Consider the following 15,427-nt stretch of genomic DNA (forward strand, 5'->3'; position numbering starts at 1 on the left):
ATTACTCTTCTCACCTCTGGATGCTGACATACTGTACATCTGCCTGCTAACAGATAACTGCACTGGCTGGAGCTGTGTACTGAAGAATGCTATACTCATTTATGCTGGGAAATATCGCCAATATTTTGTGAGCTATAGAGAAACAGCTATGTTATCCAACATTATAGACTAAGAGATAACTCTACTGCCCAGCCTGAGAAAATAAGAAATAAACGCACTCCTCCGCACTGTACCGTCCACAGAGATGTGATACCGTCTTCCATTCTTAGTCTGGGTTGTACAGTTCACCACCATATTATATTAAGATGTAGAGTCTACCATTTATAAACGTGTATCTTATACAAAGCGTTTAACGGTAACTAGGAATGGGGGTGCCTAGTCTGGTCCTCAGGCTAGGGACCCTAAGCTGCCTCTTATTCCAGAAGTACTTCAGATGGTGAAGTGGTCTGGACTACCAGCATAGCCCTGACTCCTGCTCAGGCCCTGGTCTATACCCTCTCTACCCCACCCCTGGAGAGGGCTTGGACAGAAGTGATGAATCCCACAAAAACAAAGAGAGAGGGGAAAACCAAAGCACAAACTCACTGCAAACACACACAGGGGTAAAGACAATACATGCTCAGGGAGAAATAAAATACAGGGAGGAAATAAACAAACAACAAAGATATTTCCACTGCACACCAATATCTGGATCACACCGCTCAATGACCAGTATTGCTAGAGGTATAATCAGCATGGAGGAATAGGTTTCACCATCTTTTAAAGGTTGGAGGTGGCTGTGATAGGTCTTCAGTAACCTGTGACCCTAGCAGCAATTCACAAGCCATGTAGAATTCAAAAGAAAAAGAATCCAGCATAAACACCACAAACAATGTTAAGATACAAAAAAAATCTTTATTGGTGATCCAATTCACAAGACAGCAGGAATTAACTCCTGCTAGACCAATCACCAGTGAGCACAAAACTGGTCAACGCCCGACTCTGACTGAGCAACTCAAAAGCACCAGGTGGTGTGTCAGACTGTAGTGTGAACAAAGTCAGAGGTCTCCATGAAACCTGGTGAGTATAGAGCAGCACACCGCATGACAGTGTTGCTATGCTACTCCTATATGTATGTATCTAGATAAAATATACAGTACATTTATGAGAGTTTACAATCCTGGAAATACATAGGAGCAACTCATTCTATAAAATCATGCAGGCATGGCCTGGGGACTCAACTAGAGTTAAAGCCAAGCATCAAAATGGGAAAAAAGTGCTAAGTAAATTTGTGGTATACTTGTTAGTGACAGATAGGACAGCTTCGGTTATTGGTAGAGATGGATAAATAGTAACTATCGTGTTTGGATAATGCTTACCAAATACAGAGTACTAGGCTTCGTCACGGCAAGAAAAATGCTCGGAATCCCCATTGACTTGCATTAGGTTTGTTATTCGTAACAAATATTGGAATAGTGCTTTGGGATTTGTTACGAATAATCCGAACACGAATAGTTACTATTCGCCCATCACTAGTTATTGGGTTAATAAGGAGGCAACACAAGTATGCAAACACGCAACATTTCAAATCTTCAATAGGATAGGCTACAGAACCAGGCCTGACAAATCGTGACAGCTGTAGAACCATGAAGACTTTCTTTTTAGGGTTTGGCATGAAAGACGGAAATCAACAGATCCATTCTGCCTTGTAGCAGTCTTTTAGGCTGATGGTGTAATGGCAATGACACACATTTAATACCCACTTAGTATTTTGTATGCCACGGCCTACTGGAGAGTTATGGTTGACATTTATGTTACAGGCTACCAATCTTCTCATTGCTATTCCCAGAATGACGTCATGTCACAAAGAACATATTGGGGCACATCTATTAATGTTGTCCAATAGCTAAACTGCATAAACTTATTCCAGGCAGCAGGAAGATGTGATAAATTTATCTCAGTGGCACTCGCTGTGTGACTGATTTGGCAAACCCTAGCTTACTTTAGACTACTAAAACTGGCACAGGGCAACAATAAGTCTACCACATTTTTAGACTCCCCAAATCCATGTAAGGCACAAAGCTGCTCTTTTGGGGAACATCAATAATAAATCTGAATGAATTGACTTGCACCAAGAAAAAGATGAAATATGCACCATATTTCTGGCACAACATGAATAGTAAATGTGGCCCATTATCTCAAGTTCCTATAGAAACGATGAGTTCAGGTTACTCTCCAAACCCTTTACATACCTTTCGATTCATCGATTGGTAGGCAGTTCTCTCGCCTAAGGGGTACTTTGCACGCTGCGACATCGCTAGCTGATGGTAGCGATACTGAGCGCGATAGTACCCGGCCCCGTCGCACATGCGATATCTTGTGATAGCTGCCGTAGCGAACATTATCGCTACGGCAGCTTCACACACACTTACCTGTGCTGCGACGTCACTCTGGCCGGTGACCCGCCTCCTTCCTAAGGGGATGTCACATGGCAGGCGGCCAATAGAAGCGGAGGGGCGAAGATGAGCGGGACATAAACATACCACCCACCTCCTTCCTTCCGCATAGCAGGTGGAGGCAGGTAAGGAGAAGTTCCTTGCTCCTGCGGCTTCATACACAGCGATGTGTGCTGCAGCAGGAACGAGGACCAACATCGTACCTGTCGCTGCAGCGAAATTATGAAAATGACCGACACTACACAGATCACCGATTTACGACGCTTTTGCGATTGTTTATCGTGAATCTATGCTTTACACGTTGCGACGTCGTTACTGGCGCCGGATGTGCGTCACTTTCGATTTGACCCCGACGACATCGCAGTAGCGATGTCGCAACATGGAAAGTACCCCTAACTCTCTCTTACACAGGAGCATTTGTTCAGTATCATCTGTTGGTAGAGAGTCGAGGATTCCCCTATGTATTAGACTGTTCACTGAACCCATCTATATCCACAGGCTTGGATGACGTTAGTGCAATGTTTATGGGGGGCTTAAAGAACTACATAGTGTTCAGAGCTGCCCAACAGAGCACCATTGTGATAAATATGCAGTGATTAGTGTTGAGCGAGAAGTTAACCATTAATACGCGCTATGCTGTTAGCGAGTACTGTCCGCTACTCGCATATTTGTTACGAATAGTGGGCGCAATGTAAGTCAATGGGAAATACTTTCTAAGTAGTGAGTAACCTGAAAACCATACTTTTCGTGCAAGTAGCAAATAGTACAGCTTTCGAGTAACTCGCCACTTAGCGAGTATTTCCCATTGACTTATATTGTGCTCGCTACTCGTAACAAATATGCGAATAGCGGACAGTACTCGCTAACAGCATATCGAGTACGAATAGTTAGCTACTTGCTCAACACTAGCAGTGATAACATCATGTCAATGTGGATCTAAATATTTTCAAAACCCTATAAAATCATCCATGCCATTAAAAGTGTAAGATGGTCTGAGAGCATAGGTTCATCCTATACAAAACTGAACAGAACCTTATCACATTGGAAATGTAGCATGCTATTGAGCAGGAAGAGATGAGTAAATTGATATATAGTTTTATGAAAAAAAGACTTGGTATAGTTCTTTTTTTTTCACTTAAAGGGAATATGTCAGAAGGATTTCACAGCCTAAACTATTTATATACACATTAAGCTCTTTCAAAGACAAGTCCAGCAATACCTTTACAGGGCCAGTCCATGAGTCATGAGTGAAGCAGAGGAGGCAGCACTGAATGAGAATAGAGCTGGAGTGACTGAGGCTTCACATGGGCAATAGCTCTTCAGTCTCATTTGTATATCAATTCAAACACTGATTTCTCAGTAACAGAGGAATGGACTGGTCATGTAAAGGTATTGTTGTACTTGTCTTTGAAAGAGCTACATGAGCAAAAAAATACTTTGGAATGTGAAATCTTGTTGACAGGATCCCTTTAATCCTGCTAACAGATTCCCTTTAAACCTCCGCTGATTTAAGTATTTTCAGACAAGCAGACAGCCCAAATTATTGATTGATAGCTATTTCTGTGTGCACTCCAGTCCATGGAAGGCTGGCAATCACTGCAATCACTGATTAGGACCGCCTACTGGACTAAAAATTTGAAATGAGCAGAGGTTTGAAAAAAAAGAACACAAGATATATGAATCTTCTTCCAAGAAACTATATATACTTCTGCTCCATAACATGCTGCCTGCAGACTGGACTGCACTTTCCCTTTAAAAAAGTTCATGTCTGAGATACAGTACACTATTCAGGTACATAGTGGTGTGAAAAAAAGTTTACTCCCTTCCTGATTTCTTATTCTTTTGCATGTTTGTCACATTTAAATGTTTCAGGTTACCAATCAAATGTAAATATTAGACAAAGATAACACAATTAAAAAAATTAAGGTCTGTATTATTAAGGGAAAAAGAATTAAAAACCTACAGGGGCCTGTGTCAAAAAGTGATTGCCCTCCCCCCTTAAAAATATAAATGTACTGTGGTTGATCACATCTTTGGGAAGCTGAGCTCAATCTTCTTAGCCATACTCAGACGTGATTACTGCTACACCTGTTCTTAATCAATAAATCACTTAAATAAGACCTTCCTGACAAAGTGAAGTAGACCAAAGGATCTTCAAAAGCTAGACATCATGTCACTATTAAAAGAAATTCAGGAACAAATGACAAACAAATTCATTGAGATCTATCAGTCTGAAAAAGGTTATAAAGCCATTCCAAAGCTTTGGGACTTAAAGCAAAGTGACAGCCATTATCCACAAATGGCAAAAACGTGGAACAGTTATAAACCTTCTCAGGAGTGGCTGGCTGACCAAAATTACCCCAACAGCACAGCGATGACTTATCAAAGAGGTCACAAAAGACCACACACCAACATTCAAAGAACTGCAGGCCTCAATTACCTCAGTTAAGGTCAGTGTTCATGAGTCTCAAGTGATGGACCGACAGCCCTCAGCTCTGCAGAGCAAGTCACGGAATCAGACAGACTTAACGGGTAAACCAAGAAGAAAGTTTATCAGGGTAACAAACGAAAGCTGCAGAGCAGCGGCGGGATAGAGGCAAAAAGGAACAAACGGTAAAAGAGACAACTCCAGATACAATCGCGTATAGTTTAGCTGAGGTGGACAGGCCAGGGTGCTATAACTAGTACAGTAAGCAATACAAGTTCAAATAGCAATACAATGATATGCACATATATAACATTAACCCATCCTACTCTATCCACTAACCTGGCTGGTCTCTTCTAAAGGAACTGTGCGGATACTGCACTCTCACTATGGAAGCCTAAACTGGTTCCCTCACCGCCATACCCAGGTACTCGCTCACGGCTCCGTCCACAGGACTGGTCCGCTCTGGGGCAAGCCATTCCGGTGGTGTACACTTTACTCTAGGAGGGCAACGCAGGACTCATTTTCCCAATTCTGCTGGACAGCTGGGCTCTTTAGGCAGGGGACTCTGGCAGGCTGGATTCTGACTCTCCAATCTCTCAATTCCTCAGGATGTCCTGGAATCCACACAGTCATACTTCCTGCTTCTTTCTGCACTTCTCTCCGATCACACCAAGTCAGCTCCAGCAGCAGGGGGAGATCTGGGTCATACCATTATCCTCTGCTTTTGAGCCAGTCTCTTAAAGCCACAGCACACCGCTCTGTTTTTGAGCCAGTCTCTTAAAGCCACAGCGCAACACAACACAGAAAGTACAGTGAATCAACATCCTTAGTAGGGGCTGCATTCTCCTACACTACCACCATAAGAAAGAGACTGGACAAAAATGGCCTGCATGGCAGAGTTCCAAGCCAAAAACCACTGATGAGCAAAAAGAACATAAAGACTTGTCTCAGTTTTGCCAGAAAACATCTTGATCCCAACACCTTTGGGAGAATACTTTGTGGACTGACAAGATATAAGTTTTACTTTTTGGAAGGTGTATGTCTCATTACATCTGGCATAGAAGTACCAACAGTAAAATATGGCAGTGGTAGTGGTAGTGTGATGTTCTGGGGGCTGTTTTGCTGCTCCAGGACCTTGAAGACTTGCTGGGGTAAATAGAACTATGCATTTTGTTGTCTGTGTCGCCCTGGACAAGCCAGGGACCACAGAGCACAACATCTACACACCCCACACTCCCTGCAGGCACATCAAAGTCAAACACAAAACCCTTGTTGCCTTCCTCCAGGGGCTGATGTCCACACCAGGGGGTGGAGCCAGGCGGTTGGTCTCCGCCCACCAAGGAGTTCACAGTCCTGGAGGAGGGAAAAACAGGCAGTCTAGTTTTGGAGGAGGAAGTGGAAGGAGGTGAAGTAGAGAGATAGAGTTTGGAGAGGAAAGAGTTCAGTTTTGACAGTGAAAGTGGAAAGAGTAAAGTGACAGCTAAAGAGCCTGAAGTTGGTCCGGGTGTGTGGCCCGGACAGAACAGCAAGGTTGGCAGACGGTGGTGACCGTCTGCAGGAGTGGCCTATCGGAGTTTGCCGTAAGGACCGTGGACGGGCGGTGGCCCGGCGGTACCGGACCGGTACACAAGGAGAAGCCAGCACTATTGGCAGGGGCTTTTCGGACCCCGGTAAGGCTAGGAGTCGCCGTGAAGTTGCCGAATCCGTTAGTGAAGGGGACCTCTGGGTTTCCAAACAGTCAAGTCCCGACAGAAGGCAACCGTCCAACCGTGAAGGGGAGACACCGCCACCTCCAAGGGCAACCGTTTCCCAGGGCCAGCGCCTGCGGGCAAAAGGGGCTCCTCCGGCCCACATCCAGGTCGGGGAGCGGGTTACCGGTGGGAACCCATCGGAATCAACATAGAACATAGGTGCAGGGAGAGACAGTCATCACTAACCTGCAGGGAACAACAACACCGCAGCCGTCCGAGGGACCCGTCCATCCAACCGCTTGTTTTACCATGAACTGTGTCATCATCATTGGGCTGAGTGAGTACCTCCGTGCCATGCGGCACAGCGCTGCCCCTGCGACCCTGCACCTCACCAGGCCCCGCAACCCGCCTGCCATCCACTCCTACCCCATCACCGGGCCCCGGGACAACCAACTCCCTACCCACGGAGGGGAGAAATAACAACAAAGCTGTTCCCTGTCACCGCTCTCGGGATCCCCGTCCAGAGCAGCGGTGGTGTCCACACAATCACCACAACCGTGGGTGGCATCACGGACAATATCCCCAAAACCAAACCACCCCTTTTCACTCACGGGCGAGGAGCGCCGCTCGAGTCCCCGGGATCCGGCCCATCGCTCGAGCCACCGAGCAGCAGCAGCCGCAGAGCAGCGGCAGCCGGACCCGAGCAGTGGGAGAGCGCAGCGTCCCCTCCTCCGCCCGCGACAACTTGGCGTCACGAACAGGATCTTACCGCTCTGCCGTCTGGTAGAGGTGCGCCTTGTTACCGCCGGAATTTCAGAAGCCGCCATCTTTGGCGCGAAAAGTTCCCGCTCGAGTGTCTCCTCGAGTAGTGGAGGCGCGAAGGCCAAAACCCCGCCCCGATAGAGGAGGAGCCGGAAAGAGGCTAAGGGGGACGGAAAAAAGATGTCTGTGCCCGACGGAGCTGCTGGCGGAGCGGCGGTCGCAGCCGCAGTGGCACCCGTGGATGGGAATGGGCCTGCCCAGGTCCCGGCCGCGCTGGCGGGGGGTGCCGCGGTCCCAGCTCTCGCTCAGGTGATGCCGTTCTCCTTGCCCTATGTGCCTGGAGCTACCTGGCTGCCGCAGTACGACGGGAAACCTGATGCGTTACAGGTCTTCCGGAAGAAGCTTAGCCCGCTCCTAGAATTGTACCCCCTGACTGATAAGCAACGTGCAGCGGTAGTGCTGGGGCAGCTAACCGGCGCGGCTGAGCAGGAGGCGGAGACCTGGGCCAAGTGGGACCGGTTCTCTGTAGCTACCATCTTTGAGAAACTACCGACTGCCTTTGAGACCCGTACCGAAGCCGAGCTGAGGATGCAGTTTTACCAATGTCGGCAACGGCCTGTGGACAGCATTCGGGACTACGCTTTACGTCTGCAAACCGCCCTCCGCACACTGAAGCGGGTGGACACCATCAATGAGGCGGACAGCAACAAAATGTTACTAGAGGAATTTGTGCAGGGGATGAGGTCCTCCGAGGATCGCAAACAACTCCGGCTGTGGGCCCTAGAACACCCTGATGTGGACTTTGCTGTGTTAAAGGAACGGGCCATTAAAGCTCTGCAACCCCCAGCTTCGGAAGTCTTGGAACCAGCCCTGTGGCCAGTTGAGACGGCCCCCGTCGTGGTGGCCCCTGCCCTACCAGCATCTCCCGTACCTACAGCTCCAAGCAGCACGATGGAAGAACTGGCTGCCCAGGTCCGCCGCATGGATGGAGACCTCGCCAAGATCCTCGCCGCACTTCAGCCTCAGACCAGATCCCAGCCTCCGGCAAAGATACAGCTCGACGACCGTCCTGAGGACGTCCCCTGGATGCAGCAGAGAAGAACCAATGACTCACGGTATGGACCCTGATTTGTTACAGGTGCAGCAAACCCGGCCACTACTCCCGACGGTGTCCGTTAAACGAGCAACCCCTGGGGCCACGGGCCAATCCTCAGGAGTAGAACCCCATGGCCCCCCAGGCTGGCGGGACCGGTACATCGGGGCCCGGCCTATCATTCCCGGGCTGTGGACGGCATACCGGTGATGGCTCTCCTGGACACTGGATCACAGGTAACCACTATACCATACACACTGTATCAACGGTATTGGGGGAAAGACGAGCTGGCTCCCCCAGATGCTAGTATAACACTAATTGGTGCTGATGGACTCCCATTGACCCAAGTGAGATACAAACAAGTGTCCATGACTGTGGGGCGAGCTGAGCTGCAACACCAGGGTATGATTGTGATAATGAATGAACCCAGTGATCATAACCCGAAGATAGTGCTAGGAACCAATGTGATGGAGCACTGTATGAGTGATGTGCTGACCCTACTGCAGCAGCTGGCTGCCACGGCGGCGGGGAGTCGACAGAGCTGTGCAGCGTGAGATCCGAGCCTTGATGTACCGCCAGCATGTGAACTCGACAGGAGGAGAGATTGGTGGGGTGAGAGTGATGGATGTTGCCCCGTTGATTGTACCCCCTAGGAGCGAGATGATGATTTGGTGTAGGGCAGCAGTAGGGCCCCAGGGACGTGACTACCCTGCCATGATAGAGCCCATGCCCTCCGAGCACTGGCCCACAGTAATGGCCGCCCGAGGGGTGGTAGATGTAAAGAAGGGGAGAGTGCCTGTGAGGGTGCTGAACTGTGGGGAGGAAGAAGTCAGGCTTCCCCGGTATGCTACACTTGCCAAGTTGCTCACTCTGGATCCCCACACCATCCGCGAGGCAGTTCCCCCAACCTCACCACCGACTGCCAGCACTCACCCGCCCCAAGGGGAGTTAGATGAGTGGCACCAACAGCTACATGTAGGCACTGACGATACCCCTACACATCACAAAGAAGGGGTATACCGGGTGGTACGGGAGTATGAGCAAGTTTTTAGCAAACATCCCCTAGACTTTGGGCAGGTTAAAGGGGTCCAACACCATATTCCCACCGGTGAACACCCCCCTATCAAAGAGAGGTACAGGCCTATTCCCCCTGCACACTACCAATGTGCCAAGGACATGTTGAGGAACATGAAGGAGGCAGGGGTCATCAGGGACAGCTGTAGTCCCTGGGCCGCCCCGTTGGTACTGGTTAAGAAGAAGGACGGCACCACGCGGATGTGCATGGATTACCGGAAGTTTAACCAGATAACGCATAAAGATGCTTACCCACTGCCCCGTATTGAAGAGTCTTTGGCCGCACTGAGAACTGCAAATTACTTCTCCACCCTTGACCTCACCAGCGGGTACTGGCAAGTGGCTGTGGCACCGGAGGACCGGGAGAAAACTGCCTTCACCACCCCAATGGGGCTCTGTGAATTCAATAGTATGCCGTTCGGGCTGTGCAACGCCCCTGGAACCTTCCAACGGCTGATGGAGTGCTGTCTGGGGCATCTAAACTATCTAAACTTCGAGACCGTCCTGTTATACCTGGATGATGTGATTGTATACTCCCAGACGCATGAAGCCCACCTGGAGCACCTGGCCGAAGAGTTCGCGTCCCTTGCCAAATACGGGATGAAGTTGAAGCCCTCCAAGTGCCACCTGCTGAAACCCAGAGTGCAGTACCTGGGGCATGTGGTGGGTGCAGAAGGTGTCGCCCCCGACCCCGAGAAGATCACTGCCATCCAAGACTGGCCGAGACCAACCACAGTGAGGGAAGTAAGGCAGTTTCTGGGTCTGGTGGGGTACTACCGGCGCTTCATCAAGGGGTACACGAAGATGGCTGCCCCCATGCAAGACCTCCTCGTGGGACAGACCAAAGGTGGTAGACCCATCGGAGCCCCACTGGTGTGGGAAGAGAGGCATGAGAAATCCTTCCGTCAACTGAAGGCGGCCTTGACCGGAGAGGAGATCCTGGCATATCCCGATTACAGCAACCTGTTCATCCTCTACACCGATGCCAGCAATGTGGGCTTGGGGGCAGTCTTGTCCCAGGTCCAAAATGGGAAGGAAAAGGTGATTGCTTATGCTAGCCGAAAGCTCCGACCGACTGAAAGGAATCCTGAGAACTACAGCTCTTTCAAGCTTGAGCTCCTGGCGCTGGTGTGGGCTATCACCGAGCGGTTCCGCCATTACCTGGCCGCAGCAAAGTTCACCACTTTCACGGATAATAATCCGCTGACCCACCTGGACACGGCCAAGTTGGGCGTAGTGGAACAGCGGTGGGTGGCCAGGCTAGCCAACTACGATTTCACCATCAAATACAGGGCCGGTCGTGCCAACGTTAATGCTGATGCACTCTCTCGGATGCCCCACTTGTCAGAAGAAGGGTGCGAGGATGACGTCCTCGAGGAGATCGAGTTGCCTGCATTTCACCAGCCACCAACTGAGAAGGTGCATGTCCACCAGCAACGGGCGAATCTGGACCCGCTGCCCAGTCAGGAGTGGCAGGAAGGTCAAAACCAGGCGCCCGCTGTCCGCCTAGTTAAGATCCTGGTGGAGCAAGGTGCTGCTGGAATAGACCCTGCCGCCCCGGCTGAAGCCCAGCGCCTGTGACGAGAACGGACCCGGTTGTATCTACACCAGGGGAAGTTGTACCGTGAGCTGATTAACCCGAAGACTCATGAGAAAATCCGCCAGTTGGTGATTCCCCAAGCTAATGTGCCCACCGTTCTACAAGCGTACCATGATGGTGCCGGACACTTCGGATGGAAGAAGCTGGAGATGCTGTTGAGGGAGCGGTTCTATTGGAGTGGGATGCGGGAGTCTGTAGAGGCCTGGTGCCGAGAGTGCGGCCCTTGCACGCTGAGAAGGAAGGACGAGGCCAGCCAGAAGGCGCCCCTACACCCGATCGTTACACATCAACCGCTGGAGCTGGTCGCCCTGGACCATGTAAAGCTCACCCCCAGCTGAAGTGGGTACACCTACGCTCTAACCATAGTAGACCACTATTCAAGGTTCATGGTGGTTGTCCCAGTCAAAGACCTAACTGGTCGTACTGCCACTAGAGCGTTCCAGGCTTATTTCTGCCGACCACATGGATACCCTGAGAAGGTGCTTACTGACCAAGGCCCGGCCTTTGAAGCGGAGGTGTTCCATGAGTTTTGCCAGTTGTACGGCTGCAAGAAGATCTGGACCACCCCTTACCATGCCCAAACCAATGGCATGTGTGAGAAGATGAACCACTTGGTCCTGAGCCTCCTCAAGACGTTGCCGCTGGAAGAGCGGAACCTGTGGCCGGAGAAGCTACCCGACTTGGTCGATATGTACAACAATATCCCTTCCAGCTCAACGAAGTGCACCCCAGCATACCTGATGAGGGCTCGCCCCGGTCGGCTACCGGTAGATATGGATATGGGATTGGAGGCCCCAGAAGCACTCCCTTCGACAGCTGAATGGGAAACTCGGCGGAGGGTGCAGTACCGAGAGATTCAAGAATATGTCGAGAAGAACTTGAGTCAGAGTCGGGAACAGCAAGAGCAGCGCTTCAACCAGAAGGCGTCTGCTGGCCCTTTCCAGCCTGGAGATGTAGTGCTGAAGTGGAAGAGGAGAACCCACAAGCTGGATGATCAATGGGAACAAACCCCATACGTCATATAGCCCACAGGATGGGAAGATGGGAAGGCCTACCAGATCAGTCGTGACCAAGGGGGCACTTTGGCCACGGTTTCCCGGGACCATCTAAAAAGGTGCCCACCAGCATTGAGGGCAACGGCTGAAGTTCCGGTTCCTCCACCAGCGGAGAAGGCAAAAGAGGTAATCCACACCATGATGGGTGACTTCCCAGCAGACTGGCCTACACAGAACGGCGCGGTGATTCTTCCAGTGATACTGTTCCCACAACCCGTGGATGAAGAAGTGATGGAGGTGGTCAACCGTGAACCAGAGCCAGTGCCAGTGCCCAGGGATGAACCTGTGCCCAGCTCCCCTATGCTTCCGCCTGCCCCACACGATAACAGGGAAGAGAGACTGATTGTTCCCTCTCCCCCGCTGCCTGTCACCACTGACACCGGACCCCGGAGGTCCACTCGCCCCAACCTAGGTAGACCCCCACTTAGGTACAGGGAAACTACTATTTAGAGGGGGGGTGAACATTGTGTGTTGAAAGCACTGTTTAAAAGTTTTAAAGTTTGAAAATGAAAATGAATAATTGCTGGAAAGTTACCTGATTTACTGCTGATTTGAACCGGTCGTAGCCGGCAGCTGGTCCCCGTTGGGACCCCCTTCACCTTGCATAGAAACTTCTATGAACATGCCTGAGAACTTGCAAGGCAACCACAAACTTGTGGCCTGTAAATAAATGTTGTTACAGCTCCCACCGATGCCGCCTCTGGAGAGGCAGATTGGAGGGAGGGCCCACAGTGGAGCAGGCTGGGGCCCAGCCACCACCGGAACCGGTGGCTACCCTCTGGGGGTTTCAGGGGTTCCCCGTGGATGTGGGTCCCCTGGAAAGGACAGGACCCGCTCGGGCAATTTGTGCAGGACTGGGGTCAAGGGGTGCTGCCTGTTTGCTTAGGGGCAGCATCAGGGCCAGGTTGCTTGGGTGGGAGAGAGCAGAAGCCGTAACCGTTTACCGTTGCAACGTTTAAGTAAGAGTACCTCCCGATGTGGGAAGATGTTATTTTAATTGTATTGTGTGTTACCGTTTTTCTATTTTACAGTTAAAAAGAAAAATAAAACCGGTGATGGACGGGCAGCCCGAGGACGGTCTGCATTTTGCTAAGGGGGAATGTGTCGCCCTGGACAAGCCAGGGGCCACAGAGCACAACATCTACACACCCCACACTCCCTGCAGGCACATCAAGGTCAAACACAAAACCCTTGTTGCCTTCCTCCAGGGGCTGATGTCCACACCAGGGGGTGGAGCCAGGCGGTTGGTCTCTGCCCACCAAGGAGTTTACAGTCCTGGAGGAGGGAAAAACAGGCAGTCTAGTTTTGGAGGAGGAAGTGGAAGGAGGTGAAGTAGAGAGATAGAGTTTGGAGAGGAAAGAGTTCAGTTTTGACAGTGAAAGTGGAAAGAGTAAAGTGACAGCTAAAGAGCCTGAAGTTGGTCCGGGTGTGTGGCCCGGACAGAACAGCTAGGTTGGCAGACGGTGGTGACCGTCTGCAGGAGTGGCCTATCGGAGTTTGCCGTAAGGACCGTGGACGGGCGGTGGCCCGGCGGTACCGGACCGGTACACAAGGAGAAGCCAGCACCATTGGCAGGGGCTTGTCGGACCCCGGCGAGGCTAGGAGTCGCCGTGAAGTTGCCGAATCTGTTAGTGAAGGGGACCTCCGGGATTCCAAACAGTCAAGTCCCGACAGAAGGCAACCGTCCAACCGTGAAGGGGAGACACCGCCACCGCCAAGGGCAACCGTTTCCCAGGGACAGCGCCTGCGGGCAAAAGGGGCTCCTCCGGCCCACATCCAGGTCGGGGAGCGGGTTACCGGTGGGAACCCATCGGAATCAACATAGAACATAGGTGCAGGGAGAGACAGTCATCACTAACCTGCAGGGAACAACAACACCGCAGCCGTCCGAGGGACCCGTCCATCCAGCCGCTTTGTTTTACCGTGAACTGTGTCATCATCATTGGGCTGAGTGAGTACCTCCGTGCCGTGCGGCACAGCACTGCCCCTGCGACCCTGCACCTCACCAGGCCCCGCAACCCGCCTGCCATCCACTCCTACCCCATCACCGGGCCCCGGGACAACCAACCACCTACCCACGGAGGGGAGAAATAACAACAAAGCTGACTAGCACAGTTATTTTTTTAGTGTCGCACTGATAATCATAATGGATTGCATTAATGGATTGTGTTTTGCATCATGCATTAACTCTGGTTATTTCACACAGGCACATTATTGAATATATATATATATATATATATATATATATATATATATATATATATATATATATATATATATATATATATATGTATATACACACACACATATATTTTGCAGTATTGTATTTACATTCCACTGCAAATCAACTTTAATAACCTTGCTAGCTCGTATGCATTTAGTCCTTCCCCTTTATACTGCACTGGCACTTTATAGTGCATTATTTGTCCACTTTATATTTCTATACTGCACTGGCACTTTATTTATTTTTATATGAACTATTTTTTCAAATACAGTATATCCATTTATTGAGCTAATCAGTGCATATTACACTTCACATGCTCTATGGATAATCAGTCACAGTGCGCTTTAGGTTATTGATTGCCATGCACGCACCTTTTTCTTGCTTCTGCTGCCATTTTTGCCATTTCTGTAACACCTCATTTTTTAATACTTTTTTGTTCTATTTTATCTATTAATAAAACATTAGAATATTTTGACCATATCTCAGTTCCTTTTCTTCTTTTGTGTTCTCTGTAGCAGGAAGAAAGTCTATGATGGCCACTGCAGTACTTTACAGATTCTGAATATATCAGTGCAATCCCAATAAACAGATAGTGACCAGTGTATGATAAGGTTTAAATTGATTTCTTGTAATGAATAGCTTTACTAAGTGCTTCCCTTCATAATGAATGTATGTATTTTTCTAATTGGTTTGCAGTTATCCTTTTATGTATATATAATACAATGTACATCTGTTTGATATCTGGCAGCAGTCAGGTCGTCATGACCTTTTGATTTCTGTATCCTGTGCATTATTAAGTTGGAATCTATACATTGTAAATCCAACAGTAACTGATAGTTTTAATATTAGGGCTGTACATTGACATTGCCATATATTTAAATGTGATTGCTCAATACCGTTCAGTGAGTGCTGTAATGCTTAGACCTGATAATGGCAATGTGACGCACAGATTCTCACAGATAAATGCAGGAAGATATACAGAGGGTCATATATACCAGTGTTATATGTATGTCACATTTTCTTGTCATGCTGATAAACATTATTTTCTGTTGCTTATATAGCACC

At 49.6% G+C, this 15,427-nt stretch overlaps 1 protein-coding gene across 4 annotated transcripts in view; it reads right to left on the reverse strand.

Moving 5' to 3' along the window:
• LINGO1 (leucine rich repeat and Ig domain containing 1) overlaps positions 1-15,427 on the reverse strand; it is a 520,596-nt gene that overhangs the window by 24,263 nt on the left and 480,906 nt on the right. The gene's annotated exons all lie outside the window — the stretch shown is intronic.

This window comes from Anomaloglossus baeobatrachus, chromosome 4 (assembly GCF_048569485.1).
Source record: "Anomaloglossus baeobatrachus isolate aAnoBae1 chromosome 4, aAnoBae1.hap1, whole genome shotgun sequence".
Classification (NCBI taxonomy): domain Eukaryota; kingdom Metazoa; phylum Chordata; class Amphibia; order Anura; family Aromobatidae; genus Anomaloglossus; species Anomaloglossus baeobatrachus.